A 25,479-nucleotide genomic window follows, 5' to 3' on the forward strand; every position below is an offset into this window, starting at 1 on the left:
CAGGCAAGCAATCCCCCTTTGAGCATTTCTATACAATACCACTCTCTCACTGCAGCTCTCTTTCAATGCATTAGGACAACAATGATTTAACTTTTACATGTTGTGGTAGTTGAACCCATTCATCTGCATGACCTGTCTTTGCCACAATAATTAGTAAAACTAACTAGCACGATGTTCCTACTCATTCAAGCTTGCTTGTTATGCCTGCTATGCTTAGACACTACAAGAAATATGTCAACTTGCGACCGTCACTATTGGTCACTGAAAGGTCATTGTTTTTCATTTGCGATCTTTTTTGACAAAAAATAGATGGTCAAAAGCTGGCTGTCATAAACTGAAATTAACGACCTTCTCTGCGAGAAGGTCGTGGAAGGCAACGACCTTATCAAAAGGTCACTGGTTCAACGACCTTTTGTTTTGGTCGCAAGCTTTCTACTCAGGCCACGTCAGATCCGACGTGGCAATCTCACGTACGTGGCAAAATTGTGACCAATTGAAAAGGTCACTGATAAGATTCAGCCCGGTCCAATTCAACGCTTTACATGGGACGAGCCCAACAATTCATCCTTTTTACTGTATATTTTTCTGTTAATTTTCTCTAGTAATATGGACCTGGCCCAACAATTTGGCCTTTTGAATATCATTTCATTAAGCCTATTTTTCTGGTTTTCAGAAATGCACAATATTCTGATCCGTATAGTTTGGGCTGCAGCCTTTTTAGAGCCCAAATGTTATTTTGTCAAGTAGAACATTTGGTCTGTTTCATTCACATATTTAAATTTACACATTTGAACAGCAACAAATCAATAAATATCTCAATTAACTGATTAAATCCAGATATCATCTAGCCAAATACTCACAAGAGAACATGCACGTCTACATGTCCAACAAATGCACAGACAATCAAAAACAAAGATACACATGCACTAAGCACTACTGATGTTGTTCATCTTCAAGCAACTTATACAAGTGCACATACAATTAAACAGGTACATCAGTAGAGATACGTCAACTAAAACTGTGGTGCACATCTCCAAGCTTCTTCATCTTCTATCACAACAGCAGCAGCCCCGACGACATTAGATCCTGATCTAGATAAACTATTAGTGAAATACACTACAAGTAAATAATCTTTCAAGAGACAAAATGGCCAAGTTCAGTAAACACTAATCATGGCATAACAAAACTTCCAACAACTTTAATGCAACAGATTAACCTCTGTAAAGAAATATAAGAGCATTAGGATCACTAAAGTGCTGATCTAGATGCCCTTATATTTCTTTACACCGGGAGTAGTAAACAGCAGCAGCACTTGAACCAAGAAATGTCCAGGAAGAAAACAAAAAATGGGCAGTAGGAGTAGTAAATTAGTAGAATTACACAAGTATTTTAGAATTTTACAGTGGAGTTATAGTATAAACTACAACAACACAAAACAGACACAACCATTCCCTCCTTGCTGCAAGGCTCGGTTCAAAACAGAGTCTTCAGCCAAGGAATCGGAGAAGTAAGCAGTAGTACTCATTAATGTGAAAATCAGATATATATATATATATATATATTGGGTTGATGATAAACTCTGGCTCTAAATTGAAAATTAAACTTGAACTGAACATTGTATACAGTACGTTTGGTAGTGCTTCACTTCCTAAATTAGCATCTGGTGTAGTATTATTAAAACTTCCCTAAATTATGCAATAAGCACTCGTTAATCTAAGAAATACTATACAGATTTTGAGCGTTTATAAACATTGGCACTGATCTCAAAATGTACAATTAAACTGAACACTGTTAATGTTAGTTTCAGGCATTCAGTACCATTTCGTCCCCAGCTCAGGCAAAACATCAAACATGCATCATGCAAACCGATAAAAGTACATGTAGAGAAAATGCAGTTCAGCATGTTCTGAATATCTTCACCAAGCTCCGTTTCTGACAGTACTTACAGAGTTTACTGGTTGCAGAGTCATTTGTCAGCCTGTGCAAAACAAGCATCATTCATCAGGATTAAATGGTTAATGCTTAAGGCCACTAACCCCTACACCTGAACTTGATGATGAACCAAGTACACCTACATGCATGGTGATGTTGTGGACTTGACACAGCAGCTGCGACGGCAGGCTCAGGTAGTTCAGGATGCGGGAGTTGGGTGTGTTCTTGGTGGTCGCCGCGACCTGCAAGATCAATAAACCTCAACAATCCGTGTATGAAATTAAGTGATCTAAATCAGATGACATATACAGGTCTGATGGGTTTTCTTGTGGATTGAACCCTCGGAACACATGATAGGAAAGAAACCAAAGATTTTTTGGGATCCAATTACTGCATCTTGATTACTTAAAACAAAGGACAGAACATCTATTGTGAATGATAGCATGCAATATATATGGTCAATCTGGAGTTCTACAAAACATTAAGATAAGAGAGAAATTCTTCCCTGGATTGGTTACTTTTAGAAGCTCTAGCGCAAAATCGACTCCAGGAAAGATCGACAATCCAATTCACGGATATAGAGAAAAGTAATACTTAAAAATGGGAAAATGTCTACACAACAAGCTAGTTGCACGTTATATAACATCAGCTTATTTCACTGCTCCATGGATGGAGCTTACAATACAGTAACCACTTAGACGCACTAATGCAGATTAAAGGGATATGCATGTTTTGTGCCTGTTGGTTTAGGTAGATCTATTCTGGATACCAATGTTTATCTACTTAGACCTTAGGCATTCCATCAAACTAGTATGCTACCACGAACTGAGTAATTCAAGGAATCACCTAGTAGTGGCAAGAATATACAATTGTACAAATGCAGTGCGAAAAGACTAACTATGCAATAGTAACTTCCTAGAGCAGCCAATGTAAAAAGATGTGAATCTCAAATCTACAGCAGCTGCAGTGGTTCAATGTAGTATATGAAATATAATTTAAAGGAGAGCAGACTACCTTTATATGATTTTGGTTACTGCCAATTGTCAGTATGATTGCATTAGTGTGTCAAGACGCCGACCAATTTATGCTATCATGCCAAAAATTTATGCTACAAGCCAACAATATATAAGCCCGTGCCAGTGCTGCTGCTCGATGCCCTGCTCCTTGTGCTGCCGCCAAAGCTCCCCCGATGGACTGGAAGAAGATACTGTTAACTGAATATTTTTACACTGAGTATTGATCCTAGTGTTAACTGAATATTGATTGGGGGCAAAGCTTACAATAAAGTGTACAATTGTTACACTGCCGCCAGAATTCAGTAACAAAGCTTACAATTTCATTAAGAATTTGACAGGAGGAAATTTCAATAAGGAATTGACAGGGCAAATTTCAATAACACTAGCATAAGCGTACAATAAAGTAGTGTATGCTTCAGTGTGCCATTCTACTGCATTGCTTAATAGTGCATGGTTTTTTCCAGTTTGCAGCTGTGAATCTATGATAATTAGCCACGTAATGCAGCATCTGTATGCCATTGCAACCCCATGACATACAAACTAATATGCCAGGCTTAGCCACGCAATAAGGATCCAGTACACTTCCTCTCATGCATCCAAACAACATATAAACATATAAGCAAAGTACACTAATTCTAGAAAAGAAAACACAAAGCAATCAAGGATAAATGGACTATTTCCCCACAATTTGTTTCATGATTCAAACAACTACAGTCCAGCCACTGATGTTGAACTGTACATTAAGTACTGATCTTAATCATGAAAAGTTTAAGTTGAACATTCTAATTTGCTCACACATTTGCTCACATGAGAATCAACTTCAGATAATAAACATCACATTTGCTCAAATTGAACTGTACATTAAGTAATGATCTTAATCATGAAAAGTTTAAGTTTAGGAGCAAGCAAAGCTATCAGTTTCAGCGATTTGTAATGTTACAAAATTCTAGACAGTTCAAAGTTCTCTACATTCTAATGAAGTGCTATCAGTTCTCCACACAAACATTTCCTACGATTCAAATATATTTTTAGGTGAAGCAGGACCTAGAAGCAATGTCTGGTGGTACCTCAACCAAAAGTAGGTGTATGATCATAATCTCATTGGTTGCAACTTGCAAATTCAACAACAAAATAGAGCTAGGGGGCAATGTGATCTCTTGCAAATGAACAATTTAAAAAATGCCTATTGGATGCCATTTTTTCGGATTCAAGTATATATGTGGAAGACATCCTACTGCTTAGCTTCATTAGACTGGAGCGGCCCATGTGGGAATGGCAACATGTCACATGATCTCAACCATCTTTTGATTATCTTACGAAACAAGTGTTAAGTTGATCAATAATTGAAGCTAACCATAGTGTAAGACATGCTTAGTGTCGTGCCAAAGCTGCTGCTGCTACGAAACTATCGGGAAAATGACTCTATACTAGCCCCAACTGGCAAAAATAAGCATCACATGTCAAAATTCGACGAACATTTATGAAGATCCCGGTTCTGACTACTTCCTGCACCAAATTCTCCACATCTACTTCAACTCGTATGTACTAAAGGTGACCATTATGTGCAAACTAATGAAATGAGGCATCAAAATCGCTCAATTATAGACCAAACTATCAAACCACTGCTCGCAGATCGCGCCACCAGCGCCAAATTCCAAGCCGCGGCCATGCCAAATCACGCAATCAGCATCCCAAACCCGTAAAATAGAAAGCAAAGCTCCCAGATCCGATGCTCTCACCGCAACAGCGAGGAAGTAGAGGAGCTTGAATGAGAACTTGCGTAGCTCGCGGAAGAGGAGGTAGCAGACCACGATGAAGGAGAAGCCGGCAAGCGAGAGCGGCAACGTAGTGGTGCCCACAACGTCGAGGATCTCGCGGTTTCTCAGGGACTGGCTTGCCGCCGCCGACGCCGCCAGGGCCGACGCTGCCATCGCATTGCCAGGGCCGCAGCCACGCGGTCGACGGGCGCCACGCGGAAGCGGTTGCGGATCTGGGCCTCGACGGCGCGGACCCCCTTCGCCAATGAGCCCCGCCACCTACCGCCATGGTGGGGTTTGCCATCGAGCAGGAAGGGGTCTCAGGCTAGAGTTCGATCTGGGAGTGGGGCGTGTAGGAGCCTGGATTGGGGGAGGTCTGCGGCGGCGGCTGGGTTGGAAGCGGTTGCGGATCGATCCAGAGAGGAGGAGGAGGATTCATGGAGTCCTGGGTTGGAGGGGATCGATCCATATGGATCTCGCCGAACAGAGGGCGCCGGAGGTGGCGGCGGCCAGGGAGGAGTGGAGCGCTAGGGTTCGAGAGAGAGAGAGAGAGAGAGAGAGAGAGGAGGGCACGAGGGGTTGGGTGGGGTTCGCGAGAGCGAGAGGGGCGGTGGTGCGTGGGAGGATGTGCGTTATGGGTTGGGCGACGTGGGTGAGACAGGCGGGCCGTTGGATCCAGGAGCATCCGACGGTGATTAGGCACGATCCACGTGAGATGCTCCTGGACCAATCAGAACACAACATACAAGTACGATATTTTGACCATCTAAATTGGTCGTAACCGACTAAAATTAAGGTGCTAAATCATATTGGCTATTTTATGACCTGAAAAATAAAAATAAAAATGGAATACCTTTTCATGTGTCATCAAATTTGACCTTAGTTTTCAGGAATAATGAAAAATCGAAATAAGACAAATATCTTTTAAAAGAGTTAGAAGAAATGAGTTTTTTTAGATCATTTTCCATTTTCTAAGTGCCCGAATGAGTTTTTTTGTGAAGGACCTATCATATATTTGTTGTAAAATTGGACCAAATCAATTTTATGAAATACTAGGACATATTTAATTCACAATTGACCAAATGGTTGGGTGTCAAAAGCTTTGTTCCACCTCTGGTGAAGAAGACAAATTTTCGTCGATTCGGTAGGAAGCGGGTCAGGTTTGAACTGCAGCTGCCTCATAGTTTGCTCTTTATTTTTTTTCCAAAAATCATTTCTAGGTACATAAGTATCTATTTAATCAGAGAAATATCAAAAAATTTCCAAGATTCAACCACTAGCTAGGAATGGTCAAGCCCGCCATTTTGACCACATTTTGAAACGGGCATAAAAATTCAAAAAAAAATCAAAAAATTAGAAAACCTTCGCATTGTGTCATTATATGTGACCAAGTTTCCAGGAAAAATAATAAACTTGTAATACAACAATTATTTTTAAAAAGTGTTCTCAGAAATGATCTATAATGCGTGAAGATTCATGGCTTTCAAGCCAAATGATCAATCTTATGGCCACATTCATGGCATAGTTTGATCAAATGATCTCATATTGTGCACAAAGGTGCATCATGGAATTCCAAACAATGTTTCCTAAGGAAGTTTACATTTTATTTGCACAGAAAATTCATTTTCCATTTTCCGAGTTCCCGAAATTAGTTTTTTTTGTGAAGGACCTACCATATATTTGTTGCAAAATTGGACCAAATCAATTTTATGAAATACTAGGACATATTTAATTCTTAATTGACCAAATGGTTGGGTGTCAAAAGCTTTGTTCCACTTTTGGTGAAAAAGACAAATTTTCGCCTATTCAGTAGGAAGCAGGTCAAGTTTGAACTGTAGTTGCCTCATAGTTTGCTCTTTATTTTTTCGAAAAATCATTTCTCTGTACATAAGTATCTATTTAATTAGAGAAACATCAAAAGTTTTCCAAGATTCAACCACTAGCTAGGAACGGTCAAGCCCATTGTTTTGACCGCATTTTGAAGCGGGCATAAAAATTCAAAAAAATCAAAAAATCAGAAAACCTTCGCATTATGTCATTATATGTGACCAAGTTTCCATAAAAAATAATAAACTTGTAATATGACAATTATTTTTAAAAAGTGTTCTCAGAAATGAGCTATCATGTGTGAAGGCTCATGGCTTTCAAGCCAAATGATCAATCTTATGGGCACATTCATGGCATAGTTTGTTCAAACCTCGTATTGTGCACAAGGGTGCATCTTGGAATTCCAAACAATGTTGCCTTAGGGAGTTTTCATTTTCTTTGAACGAAAAATTCATTTTCCATTTTCTGAGTGCCCGAAATGAGTTTTTTTATGAAGGACCTACCATATATTTGTTGCAAAACTGGACCAAATCAATTTTATAAAATACTATGCCATATTTAATGCACAATTGAAAAATGGATGGGTGTAAAAAGTTTTGATCCACCTATGGTGAAAAAGACAAATTTCCGCTGATTTAGTAGGAAGCGGGTCAAATTTGAACTCTAGTTGTCTCATAGTTTGCTCTTTATTTTTTTCTAAAAATCATTTCTAGGTACATAACTATCTATTTAGTCAGAGAAACATCAAAAAGTTTGCAAGATTCAAGAACTAGCTAGGAACGGTCAAGCTGGCCGTTTTGACCGCATTTTGAAACGGGCATAAAAAATTCAAAAAAAATCAAAAAATTGGAAAAACTTCGCATTGTGTCATCATATGTGACCTAGTTTCTAGGAAAAATAATAAACTTGTAATACGGCAATTATTTTAAAAAAGTGTTCTCAGAAATGAGCTATCATGCATGAAGATTCATGGCTTTCAAGCCAAATGATCAATCTTATGGCCACATTCATGGTATAGTTTCTTCAAATGATCTCATATTGTGCACAAGGGTGCATCTTGGAATTCCAAACAATGTTTCCTAAGGGAGTTTTCATTTTATTTGCACTGAATATTTATTTTCCATTTTCCGAGTGCCCGAAATGAGTTTTTTTGTGAAGGACCTACCAAATAATTGTTGCAAAAATGGACCAAATCAATTTTATGAAATACTAGGCCACGTTTAATGCACAATTGACACAGTGGGTGAGTGTCAAAATCTTTGATCCACCTCTAGTGAAAAAGACAAATTTCCACTGATTCAGGAAGTGGGTCAAATTTGAATTGTAGCTGCCACATAGTTTGCTCTTTATTTTTTCCAAAAATCATTTCTAGGTACATAACTATCTACTTAATCAGAGAAACCTCAAAAGGTTTCCAAGATTCAACAACTAGCTAGGAATGCTCAAGCCGGCCGTTTTGACCATATTTTGAAGCGGGCATAAAAAATTGAGAAAAAATCAAAAAATTGGAAAACCTTCGCATTGTGTCATCATATGTGACCAAGTTTCCATGAAAAACAATAAACTTGTAATACGAAAATTATTTTAAAAAATCATTCTCAGAAATGAGCTATCATGCGTGAAGATTCATGGCTTTCAAGCCAAATCATCAATCTTATAGCCACATTCATGACATAGTTTGTTCAAATGGTCTCATATTATGCACAAGGGTGCATCTTGGAATTCCAAACAATGTTTCCTAAGGGAGTCTTCATTTCATTTGCACGAAAAATTCATTTTCCATTTTTTGAGTGCCCAAAATGAGTTTTTTGTGAAGGAACTACCAAATAATTGTTGCAAAAATGGACCAAATCAATTTTATAAAATACTATGCCATGTTTAATGCACAATTGACAAAATGGTTGGGTGGAAAAACAATTTATCCACCTCTGGTGAAAAAGACAAATTTCCGCGGACTTAGGAGGAAGCGGGTAAAATTTGAACTGCAGCTGCCTCATAGTTTGCTCTTTATTTTTTCCAGAAATCATTTCTAGGTACATAAATATATATTTAAGCATAAATACATCGTTCAGTGGTGATACGTCGAGGTTTGGACGGTGGCCCAGGGCCCCAACTCCAAAGCGCGTAGACTCGAATGCCCACCGCGTGGTCACCGCGTGACCATGGCGTTGCCATGCATTCTGGGCAGCCTATGCATGTCTAGTAGGTTGGGCACTCCCCAGGTAGATGCTAGGAATAAAATAACAACAGAAGAATCTCATGAGGAGACCAAACTATGCTCAAACATGATTTAGCAGCCAAGTGTTTGATTAGCGGTACGGGAAATTCACAAGGCCAATGGGACTGAGTTTTGGCTGAGTATGATCATCTACTAGGGAGACTGTCTTGGCAAATTTTCATCTCAAATGGAGGAATTTGGATGGCACTTGCTTTGCAAAGTACCACATCAGACAGATATATGGATGGTGAAGCTGGGCTCAAATGGATAATTGGATTGGGCTGAAAATTTGTGGAGTATGGTAATTTGGGCATAGTAAAGGACTATAAAAAATTTGTACCATTTGGGTAATCCTAGCTTTTACTTCCTTCAGAAAGCTTCTCTCTAGATAGAAACTTTAGAAATTTGCTGAGGAAGATTTAATAGGCAAATGGACCTGAATATTGGAATGTGGCAACGATTTGTATATTTAAGATGGCAAAAAAAGTTTGAGGACAATAGGAGGTGTCTAGATAGCACTTGCTTTGCAATGTGCCAATTTGGATAGAAAATAGAAATTGAAGCTGGGCTTACATAGATGATTGGATTATGCTGAAATTTGGTGTAGGGGGTTTCTATAGTCAGGGTAATGTCCTGGTTATTTTTCAGTAATTATAAAGCAATATAAAATGTAGTTGCTTCACAAATTAAAAATATTACCAGAAACAAAGATTCGATGGCGAGCTCACATGTGTTGTTAGATAGAGCTAAACTTTTGTCTAGAGCTATGGCTTTGTCATATAGAATATGTGTAAAAAATTCAACTCTTTATGATATTTCTATCTTGTAGTTCCCTCACAATGCTTCTAGGTGGACAAAAACTTTGGAAAAATTTCGAGGAAGATTTACTCGGCAAAGGGAGCTGAATTTTGTCATGAGGCAATGATTTGGATAGGAAAGAGTGTGTCACATCCCAAGTTCTGGTAATGCCTAGTGCTAACATATGGTGTTGCATCATGTCTACTTTACTCAGAAAATTTGAAATGGGGATGACAAGCCCTAGCACTAAATGAAATGCAATTAGGATCAAAATAAAAATATTTTCAATGAACCCAGAATGCCCTTTAGAAAAGTTCATTATTTTTGATAACGGTGAAAACCTCTGCCAAAAATGATGCACATACTTTTAGGCCATTCTGGATTTTTGAATAACCCATATTGTATTTGAATTAGGGCCTTTAAATACAATTAATATTTTTAAATGCTCCAATAATTCTGAAAATAGTTAATGGCATCTGCAATAATTCATTTAATGGCCACAATTATTTTCAGGATTTATTAAAATGGTTTGGGTTATAAACTAAATCAAAACAAAATAACATAAATAGAAAACAGAAACTAAATAAAAGAGAGAGAGAGAAGGACTAACCTGACACTTACCTCGGCTCACCTACCTGTGCGGCCTGCTGTTGAAGCCGGCCCAGCCCAGCCACCCCCCTGCCAGTTGTCTTCCCCCTCTCGCCAGAAGGCAGAGGAGAAGCTAGTCACGGCGCCGCGGCGTGCCACGCCGGCAGCTGCCTGCCTGGCTGCCCCCTCGTCGCCCTGGACTCCCTCTGCGACGCCATGCAACCCCCTGGACCCCCTTGACGCTCTCGCACTCTCCCTCGCCATCGTCCCCTTCCCCTGTCTCTCTCCCTCGCACCACCGAACGCGGCGGCCACCGCCGACGAGAACCACCACAGCCACAGCTACACCCTCGCCCCTCTGTTGTGCCCACGAGTTCCGCGACGTCGTCCTCGACCCCCTCACCGAACCACGCCCCGCCGGAAGCCCTGCAGCGTCGCCGGTCGATTCGCCGCCTCCGACGCTTCCCCGAGCATGCTGGCCATCCCTACGTCACCACAGTGAGCCCCCGAGTTGTTTCCCCCTTCTCCCCTGGTCGCTTTCGACCTCTAGGCCATAGCCCCGTCTTGGCCGAGAATTCCACGGCGCCGGCAATGTCACCGCCATCACTGCAGCCACTGAGGCTCGAAAACGAGCATGGCACCGTGCTCCTAGAATCTTCAGGAGCTCAGTGAGCCCCTTAGCTAGCCCTCCCGTCCTCTATGGCCTCGCCCCGCTTGAACCCGTAGCTCCGGCCGCCGCCTCGCTCATCGCCGGTGCCTCTGCAGGCCACCCCAGCTCCGACCGCCTCCACCATTGGATGCGCGCGAGTGTCAGCGTCCCGTAGCTGCAAACCACGCTCAAAACCATCACCTGTAGCTCAATCCTGAGCAGACTCCGCCATGGCTTGAGGTCACCGCCGGCCAAACTCTGGCATGCCGACGTGGCGGCGTAATTAGTGCTAATCTCCGTTAATTACCCATCCTAATAGACACTGACATGTGGGTCCCCGAGCCTAATTAGGTTAGTCTAAATATCCTGCTTAAATTAGTGCTAATCCTGCGGACCCCACGTGTCAGCTTGACTTTGACTTAGTCAACGTTGACCGGGCCCACCTGTCGGCGACCTAACTAGCCCAGGGTCACTGACCAATGGGTCCCGCAGGTCAGGTTTGACCTGGACCCGTCCTGTTGACTGGATGACGTCATAGTGATGCAGTGATGAGGTCATAAATGCTTTTCTGGATTTTAAATAAATCAGAAATGATTTATTTAATTCAGAAAATGTCCAAAACTTCAAAAAATCATAGAAAATAATCTATAACTCAGAATGAAATAATTTATATATGAAAAATTATCAGAAAAATTCAAGGAATCTGTTTATGGCATTTTCATGCATGTTAGAACAATTTAAGGCTACTGTTTAGGACAAATCCAATAAAGGGCATTTAAATAATCATATATGGAGTTGGAATTTGAATGTTGTATTCAAACCAACTTCATTTAATTGTGTTGCTAGTTGCATTAGCTCAATCAACAACATATTGCCATGTAATTATCATGCATCATGTTGTGCATTGCATTGATTGTGTTCCTTCTCTATTGCCGGTGGTTATCCCCTCTCGATAGACATTGTACCGATGCTGTGATCGTTGACACTGATGAAGACCCAATGATATCTTCAGAAGTGCTAGGCAAGCAAAAAACCCTTGTTCATTCCGATACAATCCCATTCTCTCGCTCCTGCTCTCTTTTATTGCATTAGGACAACAACGATTCAACTGTTACATGTTGCGGTAGTTGAACCCCTTTCCTCTGCATGACCTGTCATTGCCACAGTAAATAGATGAAACCCACTAGCATGAGTAGGAGTTGTTTGAGCCCTGATGTGCCTACTCATTCATGCTTATTTGTCATGCCTGCTACTGCTTAGAGTTGAGTCAGGTCTGATTCATCGGGGATGAATTGGAACAGTGATGAACATGTCCTACTGTGTGTGAGCTAAGTGTGTGAACACGATTTGGTAAAGGTAGCGGTGAGAGGCCATGTAGGAGTACATGGTGGGTTGTCTCATTGAAACCGTCCTTAGGAACTGAGTTCTGTGTTTGTGATCCATGAAACAGTTACTACCACGCATTGGGCCCGAAACCAATGGACCCTCTCGGCTTCTTGATCACCCTTGTCCTTTGTCCAGGAGTTGCAACTAGTTTCTGGTGTTTATAGGATATGTGTTGGCGGCCGTGCGTAGCGCTGGCCCTAGGGGTGGGCTATGATGCGGTAGATACACCGTGGCCGGGCATGCCGGGCGCCCGTTTGGTGTCTCGGAACCCTGTACACATCGTCCGGGGCCGTATGTGGAAACCTCGGCCGGATTCCCTGCGGATGGAACCTGGATAGGCGATAAACCTGGACTAGAGACTTGAGTGTTTAGGTAGGCTGTGGCCGACACCCTCGTTGGGCTTCCGCTTGAAGGTTGCCGAGTACATGTCGTGTAAACGGCGGTAAGTGCTGAGAGCGTGTGTGAAGAAGTACACCCCTACAGGGTTAACATCATCTATTCGAATAGCCGTGTCCGCGGTAATGGACTTCTGGGTTGCCTATAATCGTTCATAGATAAGTGAAAGTGGATACTCTAAAACTCGCAAGATAAGTGTGAGTGCTATGGATGGCCTTCTCATAGGGAGACGAGAGCGGATCCATAGTGGTGTATTGAATGGTGAACATGTGGAATCGTGTGCGCCACCTCAAAAGAGTTGCTTGCAGTCGTAGTTCAGATTAGCCACTGAGTCAAAGCTGGCTTGCTGCAGTTAAACTCCACCACCCCCTTTGTTGATACCGGTGCATATGTAGTTAGTTCTGATATAAGTCTTGATGGGTACATTTGTACTCACATTTGCCTATTCTATGTTTTTGCAGAGAGACGTCAGTCTCGCTAGTAGTTCCGCGTGGACTTCGACGTTTAGCTTGATACCTCAGCTACGATCTTGTGCCCTTGGCAGGATCTGGTAGATTGTCAGGCTTCTCAGCCTTCTTCATTTGTAGTTGTCTGTACTCAGACAAGTTAAGCTTCCGCATGTGCTTGTTGCTTGTATGCTCTATATGTTGGGTCGTAAGACCCATGTTTGTAATATCTCGCTCCTCGGAGCCTAATGAATAAATACTTTGAGTCGTAGAGTCTTGTTGTGATGCCATGTTGTATTTACACATGTCGAGCATATTGTGTGTATGATTGAAATGCTTGGTATGTGTGGGATCCGACAATCTAGTTGTTTATCCTTGGCAGCCTCTCTTATGGGGAAATGTAGTCTTGTGCTTCCATGAGCCATAGTAGTCCGCTACAGCCCGGTTCACCGGAGTCCTGTTAGCCCAGCACTACTGCTCAGGACAGTTGACTGGCCGGCATGTGTGTCACTTCATTCCTGTGTCTGTCCCTTCAGGGAAATGTCACGCGGTAACATCCGGAGTCCTGCCTAGCCTGCTACAGCCCGGGTTCCCGGAGTCCTGTTAGCCCAGTGCTATAGCCCAGATATACACGCTGCTGACCGACATGCTCGATGTGATTCATGTATGCCTGTTCCCATCGGTTAGTGCCGCTTTGGGTTCACGACTAGCCATGTCGGCCCGGGTTCTCTGTCATATGGATGCTAGCAACACTATCATATACGTGAGCCAAAAGACGCAAACGGTCCCGGGCCATGGTAAGGCGACACCAGTGGGAATACCGTGCGTGAGGCCGCAAAGTGATATGAGGTGTTACCGGCTAGATCGATGTGACTTGGAATCGGGGTCCTGACAGCGTTGGTATCAGAGCCTGACTGCCTGTAGGATTACCAAGCCAAACCAGTCGAAGTTGAGTCTAGAAATGCTTTAGTTATATACGGGAATTGATTGTGGAAGGGAACGTAAGCCTCTTTTTGCTCCTTATACCTTATGCCTTCTGATCTGAGTCATTCTCTTCTCATTCTATGCGGGTTAAGAAACTAGGCCTTCTCATCTATCTATTAGGATGACGTGTTACTAATCCGTAGACTTATAGGATTGTTGGATTCAAGTCTCAGTTCAGTTCCTTTTACCTCCGTATGCTCATAGCTGGCCTCAGAACCTTGATATGATGATGTTAAGTGGTTACGCCACTATTTTGCAGGATGTCTCAAATCTTTTTGAGCATTTACAGCCGTTATGCTGTCCGAGTCATTCCAGGTTTCTAAATAGTCTGATGCATTTGCAAACCCCTTCCTCCTGTTCCTGATGTCCATTTGGGCTAGATTAATCACACTAATCCGTCTATTGAGGTACTCCGCTGCCTCGGCATTTATGCTGGAGCTATTATTATGACCCTAGGTGTCTAGAGTATCACCTGGTAATCTAGCAATGATTTGCATCCCCAGTGTGATGATTCTGGCCACCATTCTCGAAAGCATCCCGTGATGCCGTTTAGTTAGTACGCATTCTATTCCTGGGTTCTTGGCCCAAAATTCACTCTACTTATCTCGTGTTGATAGTGTTGCTAGTTCCTTTAGGATATTAGTAACCTTTGCGATAGTCCTCGAGGTCCGAGGTATTTCCTTATTCCAAATACCATGAACCATTAAGGTAGAAGTTCTTTGAACCAAAAGATCACAATAAGAGTGCTCTTAATGGGTTCTCCATTCAAGAATTTTGAATCTACTAGTCCTACCTTTCTGCATGGATTATCCGGAAGAAACCTGTTGAACTTGTTCGACATACTAATCTATGCATCCACAACCCAGAAAATTATATGTTCCTTGAGTGGTTCCTCTTCAGTTGTATCCCGACCATCCTCTATCAGTTGATAGCCAAGAGTACGTGTGCATTTGTGTTCATTGATGCCTAGTATTCTTGTGGTTCGTCAAGCCATTCTATTTCAGAATGACTAGGAGAAACAAACTCCAGTACCTCATCCATTTCTAAGATTGGGTCAAAGCAGTTGTATTCTGTAGATCAAAATGCAACCTAGCTTTTGGTTCTGTTCTACCCTGAAGTATTACCCACTTTATGTCAGGAGCGTCATGAGATTTGCACATTCTCTTATGAATTCTTGACGCAGTGATACTTCTTGCCATCATTGTTCATTCCTCGGTTCCCGTGTTATTGTAACCGGAATGCCGGCAAGTGAGTCGTGATGTGTGAAATCAATACTCCTAGCAACTCCGTTGCTTAGTAGTTAATGGACAATATTCTCATTCTTAGCGTGTTGGTTATTGAATCATCATTCTAAGATTGATCGTGCTACCTAGTCCATTTTCCTGGTACACTCTTCGATCAAGAGTTGGGACTGTGTCTATCCTTGCTTAGTTGATCATATCGTCTTGCCCTGAAAAGCAAGATTGTTCTCGAGTTTAGTAACATATCAGTGGTTCGTGATTTTCTGAAGATCTTCTCGGAAGTATTACCTGGTTGTCACCTGACCGGTATGTTGAGTTCGTGATTAAATGGGTTTTCTTATAAATCACCCCTTCTCCAAGAATCTGTGTTGGATATCCCTGAGCTAGTTGGTTGAGGTAAACAACAACTTGGAGAGTTGGAAGATAAAGCTTGTCTGACTTAGTTCATGTTAAGGGATATCTTTTTGTGTGTGTGTGTCTGTGATGAAGAAAGATGATATCTCCATCTATTGGTCCTCGTGATCAGTTGTTGGATCTATTGCCTTATCAAAACTTTGACTTGAGTATGAGCTATAGTCAAGTCAAATCAGAACCAACGATGTTCGTAATGTTGCCTTACTCGTGGTTGATCCCTCGAGCATACACCATTACATATTTTGGGCTGACCAATGCTATCACCGTGTTCACATGATGGTGGAAGTCCAGTGATATGGAAATTCCGATGAGTTGCTGTTGAGACCATTAGCAGCATTTTGTCTCCTCCATGATTTGTGTTGAACATCCAGCTAGTGTTGAAAACTTGTGTAAGCATTTTCTTCATGCCCCGTTCATGTAGAATATGTTTGGATGAAAGTAGTGACCTCCTCTAAGTTCACGTGCAAACGATGCAAGTTGCCGCCGTGAGTTCGAGAAAGGTTGTTTTTGTTTCCTCTGGTACCATCCCAAGTCAGTCATGCATGTGTGAAGTATGCTATGGTTTGACAGGCTCGCTACCTCCATTCCATTTGTATTCCCTATCACACCAAGCCACTGGCTGATTCGTTCAGGGAAAAGAAGTTTCTTCATAAGAGCTAATCATATGACTTATGCAAGGACTTCGATATCCTTGATGATGGTTCCCAACTAGGACTCGGTAGTGTTTCATTGTAAGACTACTATGTGATCATGCTTGTCTGGGACAACATGTTCGCATGTGTTTAGCAGAACCAGCTCATGTTTTGGAGCTTACTACCATAGTCCATTTCCTGAGAATCTCGCAATGTCATCTCGTCGATTTGTGTTGCAAACTTTCATTTTCTTTCCAGACTCGATGAGTCTGGAATATCCTGACACCAACCAGATCTGAATCTCAGGTAGATGTGATGGTTGGGACGTTTTCCCAAGAGCTATAATATTGATCTCTCTGTAACCCGGTAAAGTGGATGTCGTGACCAACACACCCAGCCAGAAGACCTATTATTGTAGTATATTGATTGAGTAAGTTGGCCACCTCCCCATAAGGATCTCGTGAATTTATTCCAATAGTAGTTCCTTATGGATTTTTGTGTTTCCGAAGTCCGACCTGCTACTTGATGTTCTAGATACCAAACCATTTCAAAGAATGGTTAGGCTAGCACATCAAGGAGAGCATTAGAAGCGGAGCGCTAAATGTCTCTTGGTCGATCATCCAGATTTTGATCCCTTGGCCTCGCTAAGGTGAAATCTGAGAAAGTGTTATCTTCCTTTGCACCCGCATTGTCCATCACTATTCATCATGGTAGTAAGATGTGTTGCCAGGATCCTCGGCACGGATGTTGGTAAGACCTTGATGAGTATGAAAATGCTCAAGTTCTTGAGAGCACGCTCAGGCACTAGGTTCTGATGTCGTCATTAACTGGAATGTGCCTCCGTTCTCTCAGTTGTTCGATAGCCATCCAATTGGTGGAATCACCTTTGCCAGTGAACCTTCTCCCCAGTTACTAGAATCATTCCCAACATTTGCATTTTGTTCCCAGTTTACACCTCAGTAGTTGTTGTTCAGGATCATCTTCAAAAGTGAACTTACCATGGGTCTCATCCATTTCCGATGATAAGCAAAAATCATCCATTGTGTTGTCTTCAACAAGATAGTCCACATCATCCATCCTAGTCGGAGTATGCCATTCTTTCGAACCCCTTCCAACGATCGATTGTGATTACCTCAGGCTGGTATAGAGAGTTTCAATGATCTTTGTATCAAAAGTAATTCTTTTTGCCACTTAAGGGAAATGCTCTACGAGTCATTTTTCCCTAAGGTGCCCCATTGTGGAATCATGGCAATTATCTCCTTGCTACTTTGAAACCATGCACCATCCTACTCCAGCGTGGAATTGTTGCCTACCAATTTGAACCCTTGTCATCTATTACCTTCCATCTCTCTCGATGTGTGTTTACTGTCTCAGGTCAAGAGATGTTCCAATGTCTCACTCCATGAGTTGATCTTAAGTTGCTCGATCTTTGAGAAGATCGTTTTCTGTAGAGTTTCCTTCCCTCTTCATCGTGTTGGATGAAGATCTCGAAGACAAAGACGTCAAGAGCAATGTGATGCAATATATCGGTATCTTCGAGAATGACAGTTCGATCGACAAGACTGTGATAGTTTTGTGACCCCTCTGTCTTCTTACTCCACTTCCTGAATCTCGGGACGAGATTCTTGTTTTAGTGGGGGTGAGTTGTCACATCCCAAGTTCTGGTAATGCCTAGTGCTAACATATGGTGTTGCATCATGTCTACTTTACACAGAAAATTTGAAATGGGGATGACAAGCCCTAGCACTAAATGAAATGCAATTAGGATCAAAATAAAAATATTTTCAATGAACCCAGAATGCCCTTTAGAAAAGTTCATTATTTTTGATAAAGGTGAAAACCTCTGCCAAAAATGATGCACATACTTTTAGGCCATTCTGGAATTTTGAATAACCCATATTGTATTTGAATTGGGGCCTTTAAATACTATTAATATTTTGAAATGCTCCAATAATTCTGAAAATAGTTAAGGGCATTTGCAATAATTCATTTAATGGCCACAATTATTTTCAGGATTTATTAAAATGGTTTGGGTTATTAACTAAATCAAAACAAAATAACATAAATAGAAAACAGAAACTAAATAAAAGAGAGAGAGAAGGACTAACCTGGCACTTACCTCGGCCCACCTACCTGTGCGGCCTGCTGTTGAAGCCGGCCCAGCCCAGCCACCCCCCTGCCAGTTGTCTTCCCCCTCTCGCCAGAAGGCAGAGGAGAAGCTAGTCACGGCGCCGCGGCGTGCCACGCCGGCAGCTGCCTGCCTGGCTGCCCCCTCGTCGCCCTGGACTCCCTCTGCGACGCCACGCTACCCCCCTGGACCCCCTTGACGCTCTCGCACTCTCCCTCGCCCTCGTCCCCTTCCCCTGTCTCTCTCCCTCGCACCACCGAATGCGGCCGCCGCCGCCGACAAGAACCACCACGGCCACAGCTACCCCCTCGCCCCTCTGTTGTGCCCACGAGTTCCGCGACGTCGTCCTCGACCCCCTCATCGAACCACGCCCCGCTGGAAGCCCTGCAGCGTCGCCGGTCGATTCGCTGCCTCTGACGCTTCCCCGAGCACGCTGGCCATCCCTACGTCACCATAGTGAGCCCCCGAGTCGTTTCCGCCTTCTCCCCTGGTCGCTTTCGACCTCTAGGCCATAGCCCCGTCTTGGCCGAGAATTCCCTAGCGCCGGCGATGTCGCCGCCGTCACTGCAGCCACTGAGGCTCGAAAACGAGCACGGCACCGTGCTCCTAGCATCTTCAGGAGCTCAGTGAGCCCCTTAGCTAGCCCTCCCGTCCTCTGTGGCCTCGCCCCCCTTGAACCCGTAGCTCCGGCCGCCGCCTCGCTCGTCGCCGGTGCCTCTGCAGGCCACCCCAGCTCCGACCGCCTCCACCATTGGATGCGCGCGAGTGTCAGCGTCCCGTAGCTGCAAACCACGCTCAAAACCATCACCTATAGCTCAATCCCGAGCAGACTCCGCCACGGCTTGAGGTCGCCGCCGGCCAAACTCCGGCATGCCGACGTGGCGGCGTAATTAGTGCTAATCTCCGTTAATTACCCATCCTAACAGACACTGACATGTGGGTCCCCGAGCCTAATTAGGTTAGTCTAAATATCCTGCTTAAATTAGTGCTAATCCTGCGGACCCCACGTGTCAGCTTGACTTTGACTTAGTCAACGTTGACCGGGCCCACCTGTCGGCGACCTAACTAGCCCAGGGTCACTGACCAATGGGTCCCGCAGGTCAGGTTTGACCTGGACCCGTCCTGTTGACTGGATGACATCATAGTGATGCAGTGATGAGGTCATAAATGCTTTTCTGGATTTTAAATAAATCAGAAATGATTTATTTAATTCAGAAAATGTCCAAAACTTCAAAAAATCATAGAAAATAATCTATAACTCAGAATGAAATAATTTATATATGAAAAATTATCAGAAAAATTCAAGGAATCTGTTTATGGCATTTTCATGCATGTTAGAACAATTTAAGGCCACTGTTTAGGACAAATCCAATAAAGGGCATTTAAATAATCATATATGGAGTTGGAATTTGAATCTTGTATTCAAACCAACTTCATTTAATTGTGTTGCTAGTTGCATTAGCTCAATTAACAACATATTGCCATGTAATTATCATGCATCATGTTATGCATTGCATTGATTGTGTTCCTTCTCTATTGCCGGTGGTTGTCCCCTCTCTATAGACGTTGTACCGATGCTGTGATCGTTGACACTAATGAAGACCCAATGATATCTTCAGAAGTGCTAGGCAAGCAAAACACCCTTGTTCATTCCGATACAATCCCATTCTCTCGCTCCTGCTCTCTTTTATTGCATTAGGACAACAACGATTCAACTATTACATGTTGCGGTAGTTGAACCCCTTTCCTCTGCATGACCTGTCATTGCCACAGTAAATAGATGAAACCCACTAGCATGAGTAGGAGTTGTTTGAGCCCTGATGTGCCTACTCATTCATGCTTATTTGTCATGCCTGCTACTGCTTAGAGTTGAGTCAGGTCTGATTCATCGGGGATGAATTGGAACAGTGATGAACATGTCCTACTGTGTGTGAGCTAAGTGTGTGAACACGATTTGGTAAAGGTAGCGGTGAGAGGCCATGTAGGAGTACATGGTGGGTTGTCTCATTGAAACCGTCCTTAGGAACTGAGTTCTGTGTTTGTGATCCATGAAACAGTTACTACCACGCATTGGGCCCGAAACCAATGGACCCTCTCGGCTTCTTGATCACCCTTGTCCTCTGTCCAGGAGTTGCAACTAGTTTCTGGTGTTTATAGGATATGTGTTGGCGACCGTGCGTAGCGCTGACCCTAGGAGTGGGCTATGATGTTGTAGATACACCGTGGCCGGGCATGCCGGGCCCGTTTGGTGTCTCAGAACCCTATACACATCGTCCGGGGCCGTATGTGGAAACCTCGGCCAGACTCCCTGCAGATGGAACCTGGATAGGCGATAAACATGGACTAGAGACTTGAGTGTTTAGGTAGGTTGTGGACGACACCCTCGTTGGGCTTCCGCTTGAAGGTTGCCGAGTACATGTCGTGTAAACGGAGGTAAGTGGTGAGAGCGTGTGTGAAGAAGTACACCCTTGCGCGGTTAACATCATCTATTCGAATAGCCATGTCCGCGGTAATGGACTTCTGGGTTGCCTATAATAGTTCATAGACAAGTGAATGTGGATACTCTAAAACTCGCAAGATAAGTGTGAGTGCTATGGATAGCCTTCTCATAGGGAGACGAGAGCGGATCCATAGTGGTGTATTGAATGGTGAATATGTGGACTTGTGAACGCCACCTCAAAAGAGTTGCTTGCAGTCATAGTTCAGATTAGCCACTGAGTCAAAGCTGGCTTGCTGCAGTTAAACTCCACCACCCCCTTTGTTGATACCGGTGCATATGTAGTTAGTTCTGATATAAGTCTTGATGGGTACATTTGTACTCACATTTGCCTATTCTATGTTTTTGCAGAGAGACGTCAGTCTCGCTAGTAGTTCCGCGTGGACTTCGACGTTTAGCTTGATACCTCAGCTACGATCTTGTGCCCTTGGCAGGATCTGGTAGATAGTCAGGCTTCTCAGCCTTCTTCATTTGTAGTTGTCTGTACTCAGACAAGTTAAGCTTCCGCATGTGCTTGTTGCTTGTATGCTCTGTATGTTGGGTCGTAAGACCCATGTTTGTAATATCTCGCTCCTCAGAGCCTAATGAATAAATACTTTGAGTCGTAGAGTCTTGTTGTGATGCCATGTTGTATTTACACATGTCGTGCATATTGTGTGTATGATTGAAATGCTTGGTATGTGTGGGATCCGACAATCTAGTTGTTTATCCTTGGCAGCCTATCTTATGGGGAAATGTAGTCTTGTGCTTCCATGAGCCATAGTTGTCCGCTACAGCCTGGTTCACTTGAGTCCTGTTAGCCCAGCACTACTTCTCAGGACACTTGACTGGCCGGCATGTGTTTCACTTCGTTCCTATGTCTGTCCCTTCAGGGAAATGTCACGCGGTAACATCCGGAGTCCTGCCTAGCCTGCTACAGCCCGGGTTCCCGGTGTCCTGTTAGCCCAGTGCTACAGCCCGGATATACACGCTGCCGACCGACATGCTCGATGTGATTCATGTATGCCTGTTCCCATAGGTTAGTGCCGCTTTGGGTTCACGACTAGCCATGTCGGCCCGGGTTCTCTGTCATATGGATGCTAGCAACACTATCATATACGTGAGCCAAAAGACGCAAACGGTCCCGGGCCATGGTAAGGCGACACCCGTGGGAATACCATGCGTGAGGCCGCAAAGTGATATGAGGTGTTACCGGCTAGATCGATGTGACTTGGAATCAGGGTCCTGACAGAGTGCCCAAAAACTTTGAGGGCAATGAAGAATATATAAATAGTACTTCCTTCACAAAGTAGTGTTCTGAACAAAATAGGAAAATGAATATTGTTGTATTATTTTTGAACTAGGCAAGGAAGTATTTTTACATATTTGGTGAAGATAGGACCCAAAGAATTTATGAGATTTTTCGGAAATTTTGGGAATGACAGAAATATAGGTTGCTTCACAACCTAGGGCAAAAATTGACACATGGATATGACACATAGGCAAAACTGATGAGGTGGCGCCTAGTCATAGCAATCCTCCAAAATTTACAAGGTTATGACCATCTATATTGGTCGTGATCAGCTAGAAATAAGGCAGCGGATCAGTGATGTCTGCTTTATGACCATTTCGTGTAAGGAAATTACGACCTTTATGGCCAAAATGGTCGATATAGTTGAGGGTTTGGAGCCCCCTGAGCAACTTTTGACCAATTGGTCCCAAATGGTCGTAGATATATGACCAATTCTTTAAGGGTCACTAACATAAGGTCACTAGTTGACATATTTCTTGTAGTGAGAGTTGTGTCAGGTCTGATTCATCTGGGATGGATTGGAATTGTGGTGAACATGTCCTGCTGTAGAGAGCTAAGTGTGTGAACATGGTTTGGAAAAGGTAGTGATGAGAGACCATGTAGGAGTACATGGTGGGTTGTCTCATTCAAACCGTCCTCAGGAACCGAGTTATGTGTTTGTGATCCAAGACTAGCTACTACCACACATTGTGATCCTTAGTTGACTCTTCGACTTATAAATCGCCATGATGTCTGTCCAGGAGTTGCAACTAGTTTTTGGTGTTTGAAGGATGTGATGGGGGCCATACTTAGCGCTGACCGAAGGGTTAAGCTTTATTGCAGCAGGAACTATGGCACCGTGCACCAAGCGTAGGTACATCCGTTGAGGTGGGCATGGGAACCCTGCGCATATCATTTAAGGTCATGATGGAAACTTCGGCCCGACTTCCTTTACGGGTTAGTTCTCAGATAGGCGATAAACCAATAGTAGAGTCTTGCGTAGTTAGTCAGGTTGTGGCAGACATCCTCGCCAGGCTTCCGCTTCAAGGTTACCGAGATACATGACGTGTACATGGTGGTAAGTGGTGGGAGTGTGTGTGAAGAAGTACACCCCTGTAGGGTTATTAATGATCTATTCGAATAGCCGCATCCATGGATATGGACTACTTGGAAAACTTATATGGTTCATAGATAACTTAAAGTGGATATTCTAAAATACGCAAGATAAGCATTAGTGCTTTTGATGGCCTTCTTGTAGGGAGACGGGAGTAGATCCATAGTGGTCTATTGATATGGTGATTATGTGAACTCGTGTGCGCTTTCCCACCTCAAAGAAATTACTGATAATCATAGTTCAGAATAGCCACTGAGTCAAAGCTAGCTTGCCACAGTTAAACTCCATCACCCCATTGTTGATACTGGTGCATAGGTAGCTAGTTCCAATGTAAGTCTTGTTGAGTGATACGTCCATTTTGGCATCATGCTTTTATATCGATATTTATTGCATTATGGGCTGTTATTTCACATTATGTCACAATACTTATGGCTATTCTCTCTTATTTTACAAGGTTTACATAAGGAGGGAGAATGCCGGCAGGTGGAATTCTGGGCTGGAAAAGGAGCAAATATTAGAGACCTATTCTGCACAACTCCAAAAGTCCTGAAACTCCACGGAATACCTTATAATAAATAATGAAAAATCCTCGCCAAAGATGAAGACCAGGGGGCCCACACCCTTCTCACGAGGGTGGGGGGCGCGCCCTCCCTAGGGCGTGCCCCCCTACCTCATGGGCCCCCTGGTGGCTCTCCGATGAAGTCTTTCGTCAAGAAAAAAAATAACAAGCAACCTTTCGGGACGAAATTCCGCCGCCACGAGGTGGAACCTTGGCGGATCCAATCTAGAGCTCCGGCAGAGCTGTTCTGCCGGGGATCACCATCGTCATCACCAACGCTCCTCTCCTCGGGAGAGGGCAATCTCCATCAATATCTTCATCAGCACCATCTCATCTCAAAACTCTAGTTCATCTCTTGTATCCAATTCTTGTCTCCAAGTCCGGGATTGGTGCTAGTAGGTTGCTAGTAGTGTTAATTACTCCTTGTAGTTGATGCTAGTTGGTTTAATTGGTGGAAGATCATATGTTCAGATCCTTTATGCATATTATTACCCCTCTCATTATGAACATGAATATGCTTTGTGAGTAGTTACGTTTGTTCCTGAGGAGAAGGGAGAAGTCTTGCTATTAGTAGTCATGTGAATTTGGTATTCGTTCAATATTTTGATGAGATGCATGTTGTCTAGCCTCTAGTGGTGTTATGTGAACGTCGACTACATAACACTTCACCATTATTTGGTCCTAGAGGAAGGCATTGGGAAGTAATAAGTAGATGATGGATTGCTAGAGTGACAGAAGCTTAAACCCTAGTTTATGCGTTGCTTCATAAGGGGCTGATTTAGATCCATATGTTTCATGCTATGGTTAGGTTTACCTTAATACTTTTGTTGTAGTTGCGGATGCTTGCAATAGAGGTTAATCATAAGTAGGATGCTTGTTCAAGTAAGAACAGCACCCAAGCACCGGTCCACCCACATGTCAAATTATCAAAGTACCGAACGCGAATCATACGAACGTGATGAAAACTAGCTTGACGATATTCCCATGTGTCCTCGGGAGCGCTTTTCCTTATATAAGACTTTGGCCAGGCTTGTCATTTGCTACAAAAAGGATTGGGCCACCTTGCTGCACTTTATTTACTTTTGTTACTTGTTGCTCGTTACAAATTATCTCATCACAAAACTATCTGTTACCACTCATTTCAGTACTTGCAGAGAATACCTTGCTGAAAACCGCTTATCATTTCGTTCTGCTCCTCGTTGGGTTCATCACTCTTACTTATCCAAAGGACTACGATAGATCCCCTATACTTGTGGGTCATCAAGACTCTTTTGTGGTGCCGTTGCCGGGGAGTGAAGCGCCTTTGGTAGGTGGAATTTGGTAAGGAAAAATTTATATAGTTTGCTGAAATTTACTGTCACTTGTTACTATGGAAAGTAATCCTCTAAGGGGCTTGTTCGGGGTATCTTCACCCCGACCAGTAGAGCAAAGAGTTTCTCCTCAACCTACTGAACCTATTGAAAATGAGCATGAAAATGAAATTCCGTATGAGTATCCTTCGAGTAAGATAGAAAAACTTCTAGCTAATCCTTTACAGGAGATGGAATAGAGCTTCCCGATGAACACCTAATATATGTGGATGAAGTTTGTGGATTATTTAAGCTTGCAGGTGTACCCGATGATGTTGC

The 25,479-nt window shown here is 43.1% G+C and overlaps 1 long non-coding RNA gene and 1 pseudogene across 1 annotated transcript; both read right to left on the bottom strand.

Annotated features, from left to right (window-relative positions):
- Positions 1-25,479, bottom strand: part of LOC125554752 (ADP-ribosylation factor-like protein 3) — a 61,293-nt pseudogene that overhangs the window by 22,651 nt on the left and 13,163 nt on the right.
- On the bottom strand, positions 878-5,304 carry LOC125553847 (uncharacterized). Its single transcript, XR_015600846.1, has 4 exons — positions 4,688-5,304; positions 2,947-3,126; positions 2,076-2,174; positions 878-1,978 (listed from the first exon to the last, which is right to left on the bottom strand). It is a non-coding gene; the product is annotated as an uncharacterized LOC125553847 (long non-coding RNA).

This window comes from Triticum urartu, chromosome 4A (assembly GCF_056163025.1).
Source record: "Triticum urartu cultivar PI428250 chromosome 4A, HENAU_Tu73, whole genome shotgun sequence".
Classification (NCBI taxonomy): domain Eukaryota; kingdom Viridiplantae; phylum Streptophyta; class Magnoliopsida; order Poales; family Poaceae; genus Triticum; species Triticum urartu.